This window comes from Zootoca vivipara, chromosome 12 (assembly GCF_965207765.1).
Source record: "Zootoca vivipara chromosome 12, rZooViv2.hap1.1, whole genome shotgun sequence".
NCBI lineage: Eukaryota > Metazoa > Chordata > Lepidosauria > Squamata > Lacertidae > Zootoca > Zootoca vivipara.
The window spans coordinates 5,735,052-5,746,296 of NC_142595.1; the positions used below are offsets into that span (position 1 = coordinate 5,735,052).

Here is an 11,245-nt window from a genome sequence, read left to right on the forward strand (position 1 = left end):
GCCCACGGGACCCTGTCCCCTAGAGAGTACAAGGGACGTGATTCTCTCCCATGCCAACACCACATCTTGGCCATCTTTGGCACAGAAGCAGCAGCCAAAGTTTCTTCGAATGAAAACATCATCTCAACTGATTTCAGAGAGGGAGGAGACTTTGGCTGCTGCTTCTGTGCTAGGCCGGCTGGGATGGAGCCGAGATGCCCGTACGGAGGAGGCCAAGTGGGAGAAGCATGTAGGATCAGGTAGGAGGAAATGCCCCTTCCCAGGTCCCCCACCCTCCTGCCCCAGACTGTGGCTAACATGGCTGAGAGGGCCACCCTCATGCGCCATGTTCCTGTTCTCTTTGCAGTGAGGGAGCCTTTCCCCAATGTGTATTTTGTTCTGGCGAAATCCCTGGAAAGACGTGGTGACCATCACGTACGAGCACAGAGGGAATGAAGGGATCCTTGTGAAACATGTTTTGGGATTCCCAGGAACACTCTCCCCACCTGTGGCTTCCAGGAAGTGCTTTTCAGAAGCATTCCTCCCTCCAACTGGGTTGCCTTGCATAACCCTCTGCACCATGCAATTGTCTCACCCTCTTTGAAAGCCACCTCATCCAAGATGCTCTTGTGGGACATCTGATTGTCCTTGGCTTCCACTACAGGATTGCCAGGATTCTCCATGCCGGTGAAAGTGGAGAGAGAAGCCTTTCAATCTTTGGTGTGGCTGAATGTGCCCCCATTCTCATATGATGTCCTTCTTCTTCCACAGGGCCACGCCTCCAGGGATGAGGCTCCAGGTCTAGCTCCCGGGATGAAGAACCAGACAACATCCCAGCGGTTCCCGGCTGTAATCCCTTGCAGTGCTGCCCCACTGCCCATTCTCCGTATGGGCATGGCTCCTTCCCGGCCCGGTTTGGCGCAGAAGCAGCAGCCAAAGTTTCCTCCCATTAAAACATCATCTGAAGTTATTTCAGAGAGGGAGGAAACTTTGACTGCTGCTTCTGTGCTAGGCCGGCTGGAAGATGCCCGTACGGAGGCCAAGTTGGGAGCATTAATAAGATCAGGTAGGAGGACATGCCCTTCCCTTGTCCCCCACCCTCCTGCCCCAGACTGGGACTAGCGTGGCTGGGAGCTAGGCGCCGGCTGATGTCTCCGTTTCCTTTGCAGCGAGGGGGAAATTCAGCCGGGGAGCCGCCGCATTCTGGGAGGGACTGGAGCCCAGACAACGGTCTCTCGCCTGTGAGGTACGGGGACAGGGGGGAGGAGGGGGGGCTTAGGGAACACACCAGAAGGGCATGCAGGATCAGGCCAAGGGCTCACTTGGTCCAGCCTCTTCTTCTCCCAGGGGCCACTCAGATGCCACTGGGAAAGCAGCAAACAGCACCTGAGCCTAAGAAGCAGTGCATAGTGTCCAGTTCTCCCCTGCTTCAATGATCCCCTTTCTTGCAGGATCTCCTGTTGGCACCACTGTGGTTACTGCTCAAGCCTCCCCCAAAGAGAGCTGGTAAGAGGAAGGGGAAATTTGCCTGGGGGGGGGAGAACACCCTACAAGTTGAGTGGATCTGTTCCTCTTTTAGATTCTCTTCTGGAAAAAGGTGGACACTAATAAGAGGGGTTTGGGAACTGGGGCCCTCCTACAGGTGATGCTCGATTACAACTCCCATTATCCTTGATCATTTTCCTTTTTCTCCTGCTTTTCAGCCAAACACCCAGGGGGGTGGCAACAAGATTAAGATGGGCTTTAGGTGGCAAGCATCGTTCACCACCCATCTCGAAGGAATCTCAGGAGTTGCACCGTGGAAGAGCAGCACCCGACTGCCACCTACCTGGGAAGAATCTTGGAAAACCCACATGCAAACCCACTCACACCTGCTTCCTGCATCTTTTGGCAATGAAGCCTTCATTTAGGATGATGCTTTGTCTTTCTTAATCTCACTCTTTGTAAGCTGTGAGGACTACATGAGCCCTGTATTCTGTGCAATGTGCAGGGTACCCACGTGATATAGAAAAAGCATTCCTCCCTCCAACTGGGTTGCCTTGCATAACCCTCTGCACCATGCAATTGTCTTACCCTCATTGAAAGCCACCTCATCCAAGATGCTCTTGTGGGGCATCTGATTGTCCTTGGCTTCCACTACAGGATTGCCAGGATTCTCCATGCTGGTGAAAGTGGAGAGAGAAGCCTTTCAATATTTGGTGTGGCTAAGACAGCTGAATGTGCCCCCATTCCTCATATGATGTCCTTCTTCCTCCACAGGGCCACGCCTCAAGGGATGAGGCTCCAGATCTAGCTCCCGGGATGAAGAACCAGACAACATCCCGGCGGTTCCTGGCTGTGATCCCTCGCAATGCTTCCCCACTGCCCCTTCTCCATAATGCGGGCATTGCTCCTTTCTGGCCCTGTTTGGCACAGAAGCAGCAGCCAAAGTTTTCCCCAATTCGAAGAATATCTCGAGTTATTTCAGTGAGGGAGGAAACTTTGGCTGCTGCTTCGGAGCTAGGCCAGCTGGGACGGAGCCAAGATGCTCGTACGGAGGGGGAGGCCAGGTTGGGGAAACTTATAAGATCAGGTAGGAGGAAATGCTCCCTTTCCAGGTCCCCCACCCTCCTGCCCCAGACTGGGGCTAGCGTGGCTGGGAGCTAGGCACCTGCTGATGTCTCTGTTTTCTTTGCAGCGAGGGAACGACTGAGCCTGGGAGCCGCCGCATCCCGGGAGGGACTGGAGCCTAGGCGGAGGATATGTTTCTCTGAGGTAATGGGGCAGGGGTGTTAACGGAAAATCTGAGGGCTCTCTTGGACAAAACAAGACTCCAGCCAAGAGTATCAGGGCAAAACTTTGGCTGCTTCTTCTGAGCTAGGCCAGCTGGGACGGAGCCAAGATGCTCGTACGGAGGGGGAGGCCAGGTTGGGGAAACTTATAAGATCAGGTAGGAGGACATGCCCATTCTCAGGTCCCCCACCCTCCTGCCCCAGACTGGGGCTAGCGTGGCTGGGAGCCAGGCGCCTGCTGATGTCTCTGTTTCCTTTGCAGCGAGGGAAAGATTCAGCCGGGGAGCTGCCGCATCCTGGGAGGGACTAGAGCCCAGACAAGGGCCTCTCGCCTCAGAGGTAATGGGACGGGGGGAGGAGGGGGTCGTTAGGAAACACACAAGAAGGGCCTGCAGGATCAGGCCATTGGCCCATCTGGTCCAGCCTCCTCTTTACCCAGGGCCCTCCCAGATGCCTGTGAGAATGCTGCAAGCAGGATTCGAGCCCAAGAGCCCTCTGCCCCCCTGGGACTTCCTGTAACGGCTATTCTGAAGCATTTCCATCAGGACTAGTAGCCTTTGACCACCCTCTCCTCCAATAAGTCGCCTCATTCTCTTTTAAAGCCATGCCGTCGGAGATGCTCTTTTGGCCCCTCTCATGGCCTGTGGCAGCCCATTCACATGTCCCTCAAAGCAGCGCTGAGTTCTCTCCTCCTTCAAAGATATCTTCTTTCTTCCAGGATCTCCTGTCTGCACTGCTGTGGCTGCTGCCAAAGCCTCCCATAAAAAGGACAGGAACGTCTGCCAGGAGGATACCAAGTCCTTCTTCCTCCACAGGGCCACGCTTCAAGAGAATGGTCTCCATCACCAGCACCCAAGCTGATGGACAGAGAGTGAGACTCCATCTTCTGTTGCGTTCCAGTCTGGCCTTTCTGGATTGTAAAGTCCTTCCAAGTCGCTGGAGGAAACCATTCTGCTCAGTGCCTTGCATGTCTCCTGGGATGCCACGCATGCTGTCTGAATGTGCCAGTCCCTGACAGGAGGAGGAGGGCATCTCTGGCACAGGTTAAAGCTCAATAAAGAAATTGGAGGAAATGGTTGCTTTCTAAAGAAATTGGAGGAAATGGTTGCCAACGATGAAACAATATATCATGATAAAAGATCGTTAAAAAATAAAAGTAACCAGCAGTTTTCTTTCCTTCTCTGCCTTCTGTCCCTGCTTCTTGGAGCTCTGCTTAACAAGGCTGGTTCTCATCAGCCCTTTCTCCTTGGAGGCCTTGAAGCTGCAGGTGAAGTCACTCCCCCTTCTCCCCCTTCAGGCTGCTGTTCAGCAGGTGAAGCGGATTCCTGCCCCATGACACTATCCCCCTCCACAAGGTGCACCTCCACCTGCCAGGTGGGTGCCGCCTTTTGGGGAGCACGACGGTGGAAGTGTTGAACCAACTGGACGTTGGGGGAGTGTGGACATGCAAGGCCGTTTCCCCTGAAGATTTTCCATTAAGTCCATGTCCCTAAAAAGGCCGTACGCCCCCCCCACTTTCTATCATCTTCTTCTTTGGTGATCACACGTAGCCAAGTAAGATTATCTTTCGTGAACACGATCTTAATAGTGAGTCCATAATGGACGGTGGAGGCCAATTCTGGGTCCACACGTCCTTCCACAGTTTCCTGGCGGGAGTCGTTCACGGTGAGGATTTCCCAAACGTGCCTTCCTCTTAGCTCATTTCTCTCTTTCGTCCTAATTTCGACCGTCTTCAAAGTCCATGACACCATTGGTAAAGGCTGTTCTCCAATTGGAACACTCAAAAGCCAGCTTGTCCCCATTTTTTTATACTACATTTCTTTTAGATTTGCATTGAGAGAGTCTTTAAACCCATTTCCTTGACCATCAGCATTACATTATTAAGTTATTTGGGAAGACAATAATCAGGTATAGCCCAGGTCTGTAAAGCAGCTTTCCAGGTAGTTGGAGAGGGTGGTGTGAGGCATCTGGGCCTTAGCAGTAGGAGCCAAGCCTTAGCTCCGTGGCCCTCCTAAACCGAGGGAATTGTGTTCCCGGGCAGCTGGCAGAGCCCCTCTTCTCTTGTCATGGAAAGGGCACATGCCCCAGGCGATGGTGACTGGACTATTGATCCTAAGCTGAATAGCAGACCTGCCCAGCTTCAGATGCCCCCTTCTAGAACCCACCGCTCTCAACCGACTCTCAACTGCCTCTCCCACCAACATTCAAACTCCCCTTCCAAGCCTCTGTCAATCTTCTGTCTCCACCAGAATTCCACTCTCTCTCTTTCCCCCTCCCTCCCTGCCTGACATTCCATTGCGGATTCTAATATCATCACTTCAATTACCCAAATACACATTTTTTAAAATATAGATTTTGGGGGGAATACCCACTAAACCCTAGAAATTGATAAATGGTAGGATTTGGGGTTTTGAAGGGAGAAATACAAGTTGCAAGGGCAGTTAAGAAAGAATTCAAGGGCCCGGAGAGACTAACTGGAAATGCAAGAGAAGTCCTTCCCCCTTGCCCTGTGGTGAGAACAGAGATGGGGGGATCTGGAAGGGGGCTGGGATAAGTGGGTGCTTAGGTGGCAGGAAAAGAGAGGCTTTGAGCAGGGGTGCCGAGAAGGAGGAGGAAAGTCTGGAATCCACCTTATTATTATTATTATTACCACCGCTCGGGAGAGAGAGGGGAGGCACCCAACCTTTGCAGCAATATTTATGCATCCTGCTCTGTCAAATCATCCTATTAGAAGCACATAAGCTTCCCGTTCCTTATTCCTAGGAAATTGGGGGAAGTGAGCTGCAGGTCCTTCTCCATGTTCTAAAAAGCAGGTGTATTTCCCCAAAGATTTCTGGGAGTTGTAGTTTGTCAGGGCTTCTGGGAATTGTATGTCTTTGAGAGGGAAGCTACAATGCCCAGGATCATTTGTGGGACGTCATGTGCTTTAAATGCTTATTGGATGCACTTTAAATTATAGGATCATAGAATTGTAGAGTTGGGTGGGTTCCCGAGGCTCATCTAGTCCAACCCCTGCAATGCAGGAATCACAGCTAAAGCATTCATGGCAGATAGTCATCCAACCTCTGCTTAAAAACCTCCAAGTGTTGGAATTTCCTTTCTTGTAACATAAATCCATGGCTTCACGTCCCGCGGGTCTCTGGAGCAGAAGAAAGCAATATTCCTCCCTCCTCCCTGTGACGGCTCTTGAGATATTGGCCGGGCTGCATGGCGTGGCTCTCATATCCATGTCCTGAGGGACAGAGAGCAAAACCTTTCTCTCTCCCCTTTCTTCACCACATGCAGAATTGCAAGGGGTCAGTGCATCTGGCTGGTAAGAAGATGGTCAGAGTTTGGAGCCCAGCTAGGGCTGGCAGTGGGCAGGATCCTGGCATTGCGTGGGATGGACTAGATGACCCTTGGGATCCCTTCCAACTCTACCATGCTATGATTCTATCAGGCAGCTAAAGGAATGTGCAGGGGAGCAATATGCAGAACCAGGGGAGGAATAACCACACATGCCAACAGCACCCTCTTGCCTGACCCATGGTGGCCTCATCCCAGCACATTTTGAACCCCTGATTTTATTTTTCTTAATTCATCTGCCTGACAACCCAGCAGCCTGGCCCCTGTTTGCCAGCTGATGTCACAAAGTGCCACTTTGCAAGCAAGCCTTATATTGCCCTGCAAGAGGGATGCCTGTCAGATGACGGTGAGAGACTCATCATGGATAGTGTCTGCAAAGGTAAGAGGAGCTCCGAGGCCCAGAGGAGATGAGCGGCATATACATAAAGGAATAATAATAATAATAATAATAATAATAATAATAATTCATAGGAACAGTAGCTGTAAAATCTATGTAGGCAAAAGTATTATGCATTTGCAGGGGACACCCCTAAACCCTAGAGATTAATGAATGGTAGATTTGGAGTATTGAAGGGCAGATTGGAAGCCAGGGGGAAAGTGCAGGCTCAGATTTCTTTCCAAGCCAGGGCCTCACCTGGGAGAGAGACAGAAACATGCCCAAAGGGGTTGGTGACCCATCGGAGAGCCCGGGAGAGACTTAAGACAGGGTCTCTGAGTTTAGACTTTGGGATTCCCTGGCATTTCCCATCTGTAACCTCTTCCTCTGCTTGCATTTTCCTTTCTGTCTCCCAGCTCCTGAAAGGCTGTTGTGCCGCCGGGCGCAGATGTCCAAAGATTGTCATCTTGAAGTTGTGGTATGTTTCTTCCATGGGGAATTCATTCTCCACATGTGCCGGGAGGTCGTGGGAGCAACCTGTGTGAACTGGGGCTGGGCTGGGCTGGGAGCAGGCATGTGTCTCCCCCAGCCTCTCACCCCCCTGCTTCCAAAAAAGGGGACGGGCTATTCTGTTCCCCGGCAGGTGCATTGAGAGATGGCAGCCAGTGGTGGCGTGGGCTTGGGCACCTTGGCAGGGGTGCTTGATCTGCCTCCCTCCTTCCCTGGATCAGCTGGCCAGACACCCTTGCTAGGGCTCAGGCTGTCCCCACAGAAGTTTGGGGCTTCCCCCGAGGGGCCCTATGTGTCCACTGCAGGAGCGCACTGGTTGCAGCCGGGCTGCTCTGTGCCACACAGGAGAAGGAGAAGTGGGGCTGGGGGGAGGCAGCAGAGTGAGTAAGGGAGGGAGCTGGGAAGGGAGACAGGTGGGTGGGGGGAGAAATATTGAGGCTGATGTTCCCCAGAAGAGAATTATTAGGGGCAGCCCACAGGAGCCCTGTCCCCTAGAGAGTAGAATGTCCTTCTTCCTTCGCAGGGCCGTGGTTTGGGAGGCTCTGCTCCGGCGGCCGAGCAGCAGCCCAGCGGTGCCAGGGGGAACCTCACAGTGCGCAGGTATGCTGGGACCTTGTGTGGCAGGGGAAGTTTTCCCAATCATCCTGCCTGCATACTGGGTACCACATGGCAGAGGGGGCCCAAGCATTGCAGACAAACAAGGGGGAGGGGTGCCAAATTGTAGGGTTGCACGGCAGCGCTGTAGTTAGGGGGTGGTGAGGTGGGCCCCCGCCAGGGGCGCAGGTGAGGGGCACGCACACAAAATCGGCTAAAATCATGTCCATAAAAATGTCTATAAATAAAAATATCAATTATTGCCTCATTGGAAAAGGTTTTAAATGGAGGGTGAACTGAATGGGTGGAGGGTTGGAGGAGAGGCAGCAAGAAGAGCAAATTTGTCAGTGGCTAGGGGGTGCAATCTGGACAGTTCTGCTAGGGGCGCAAGATCACCCAGCTATGGCTCTCTGTACAGGGCACCGTTGACATTTGAGAGCCCAAAGTTGGCCCTTGGTTGGGCACAGATCCAGATTAAAACCTGTGGAGGCCCCTAGACAGTCCAAATATCACTGGGCTCCTCACAAACGATCTGATATATTTTTTATTTTAGCAACCGACAATATCCAATTTTAATAGGCAAAACGAACAGTATTGATTCTGATCCGTTGTTTCCTGGCCCATAGGCCGGTGCCTGCTCTGTCCGTTGGGTAATCTGGATCTGGTTGGGAATGCTTCTGTGGAGATGAATCCTATGATTCTCCATCCACCCCCTAGGGTCCTTCCTTCCTTCAGACTACGGCAGACATTGTGTCTGGAACTGGATCTGGGGGAGAAGTGGCCCTCCTTGCCTTCTTAGCCCATCTTTCCCCCTAATTTCTCAGTTACCATAATGGCCCTTAGAAGAAAAGAGATAGATGTTCTTATCTATATATTTATCTGGAACTCCTCCAACCTATCAGACTAACTGAGCTTCTTTCTTCCTTAGGTGAGAGGCCGGCCAGAACAAGGGGGGAAAGGCTCCCACTTCAGGTAAGTGGAAATGCCAATTGAGTGCCCCATATTATAGGAATGCATCCTTCCCGTGTCCCCCCCACCCTCATGTGCCATGTTTCTGTTTTATTTGCAGTGAGGGAGCCTTTCCCCATTGTATACTTCGTTCTGGCGGAATCCCTGGAGAGACGTGGCGAACATCAGGTACTGGGGCAGAAGGAACGAAGGGTCCTTGTGAAACATGTTTCGGGATATCTAGGAACACTCTCCCCACCTGAGGCTTCCAGGAAGTGCTTTTCAGAAGCATTCCTCCCTCCAACTGGGTTATCTTGCATAACCCTCTGCACCATGCAATTTTCTTACCCTCATTGAAAGCCCCCTCATCCAAGATGCTCTTGTGGGGCATCTGGTTGTCCTTGGCTTCCACTACAGGATTGCCAGGAGAGAAAAGCCTTTCAATCTTTGGTGTGGCTAAGATAGCTGAATGTGCCCCCATTCCTCATATGATGTCCTTCTTCCTCCACAGGGCCACGCCTCCAGGGATGAGGCTCCAGGTCCAGCTCCCGGGATGAAGAAGCAAAAAACATCCCGGCGGCTCCCGGCTGCGATCCCTCGCAGTGCTGCCCCACTGCCCATTCTCCGTACGGGCATCGCTCCTTCCCGGCCCGGCTTGGCGCAGAAGCAGCAGCCAAAGTTTCCTCCCATTAAAACATCAGAGAGGGAGGAAACTTTGACTGCTGCTTCTGTGCTAGGCCGGCTGGAAGATGCCCGTACGGAGGCCAAGTTGGGAGCATTAATGTTATGTACTGAGCTGAATCCTAGAACAATAGGATTCAGAAACAGCGGGAGCTACCCAATCCAACTCCAGGTGGAAGTGAATCCGCAACCTGATTGGCCTGCTGGAGCAGCCAATCAGGCGGCGGGCAGAAGTGAATCTGCTACCTGATTGGCCTGTAGGAGCAGCCAATCAGGCTGCAGGCAGAAGTCAATCCACAATATAATTGGCCCACAGGTGTAGCCCTGAAGTAGCCAATCACGCAAGGCCCATTGTGTAAATAATGTATATAAGCAGATGGTTTTGGGAAAAGAGCCATTCGTCTTCTCTTCTCCTCCTTGATGACTATGAGCTGAATAAAGAGCATGAAATTCACTCTTGACTCCGAGTATATTTCAATTAATAAGATCAGGTAGGAGGACATGCCCTTCCCTTGTCCCCCACCCTCCTGCCCCAGACTGGGACTAGCGTGGCTGGGAGCTAGGCGCCGGCTGATGTCTCCGTTTCCTTTGCAGCGAGGGGGAAATTCAGCCGGGGAGCCGCCGCATTCCGGGAGGGACTGGAGCCCAGACAACGGCCTCTCGCCTGTGAGGTACGGGGACAGGGGGGAGGAGGGGGGGGCTTAGGGAACACACCAGAAGGGCATGCAGGATCAGGCCAAGGGCTCACCTGGTCCAGCCTCCTCTTCTCCCAGGGGCCACCCAGATGCCACTGGGAAAGCAGCAAACAGGATCTGAGCCCAAGAAGCAGTACCTAGCGCCCCGTTCTCCCCTGCTTCAATGATCCCTTCTTGCTTGCAGGATTTCCCGTCGGCACCGCTGTGGCTGCTGCCCAAGCCTCCCCCAAGGAGAGCTGCTAAGAGGAAGGGGAATTTTGCCTGGGGAGGGGAGAACACCCTACGAGTTGAGCGTACGTGTTCATGCTCTCAGTGCATTTCTGAGAAAGGTGGGTTTGGGACCTTTGGGGCCTTCCTACAGGGCTTGCTTGACTACAACTCCCATTGTCCTTGACCACTCTCCTTCCCCCCTTCTTCTTTTTAAACAAAAAAAAATACAGATTGAGGAGGAAGCGGAAGAGGCCTTTGGATCTCAGCTGAAGATTCCAGATTCTGATGTTATAAATAGCAGAGCGAACATTTCCCTGTTCATCATTCGGACATATCGGTTAATATTGTTGCTGTTGTTAAGTCAAGATAAGATGAATCTTCTGCCTCAGAGAAATATTCCGGTTTTGAGGATATTCTGAACGACCCGGCACAGAGTGAAGTAATGGGAAATCCTCATCGTTTGGTTGAACACAAACTTTGTGTATGATGTGCACATACTCCTTCCTTCTCATGAAAATGTTTCTTACCTGTGTCCCTGTGGCTTCAAGTAAACCATATTAAATAGTAGTTGTACACTCAATCTCTCACCTACCTTGATGAAAAAAGGTACATTAAATGCTTAAATATATTCCCTTTGTTCTGTGTTTACTGTCAGTAAAAATGTCTTGTAATTGGTGTTTTTTTAAAAAAGTAGGGAAATATCTCTATTCAGGGCAATTTCTGCCTCATGTCTGCCACTGTAGAACTGTAGACATTAAAAAGTCTATAGAAAAGGGACATTTTAGATGGAACATTCTTGTTCTTTGCCATATATAATCCAGGTACTTGCTGTTTAATCTTTCTTTCCTTCTTCTTGATGACTTGACATGCCATCTTTTAAAAACAATGAGTAAGATTTTCTATAAATGCAACCAAACCAAACAAAACCAAAACCTGAGCTCCCCACTGGGGCAACACAAGCTCTGAAGGGTTCAGGCTGTCGCAATTTGGGAAATGATCATGTGGCATTATAGAGGGAGAGACCAGCTCATCAGCACACAGCCTCTAAGACTGTCCCCGGAGTGAGAAAACCTCCCAAATTAAATCCAAATAAGGAGAGAGATTTCAGAGAAACATTGGCACAACTTTTGAAAGGA

The 11,245-nt window shown here is 51.5% G+C and overlaps 1 long non-coding RNA gene across 1 annotated transcript; it reads left to right on the forward strand.

Moving 5' to 3' along the window:
- Window positions 1-760: 760 nt before the first annotated feature.
- Window positions 761-10,222, forward strand: LOC148683757 (uncharacterized). The gene is made up of 3 exons (XR_015946551.1): window positions 761-1,045; window positions 9,799-9,875; window positions 10,084-10,222. It is a non-coding gene; the product is annotated as an uncharacterized LOC148683757 (long non-coding RNA).
- The last annotated feature ends 1,023 nt before the right edge of the window (window positions 10,223-11,245 follow it).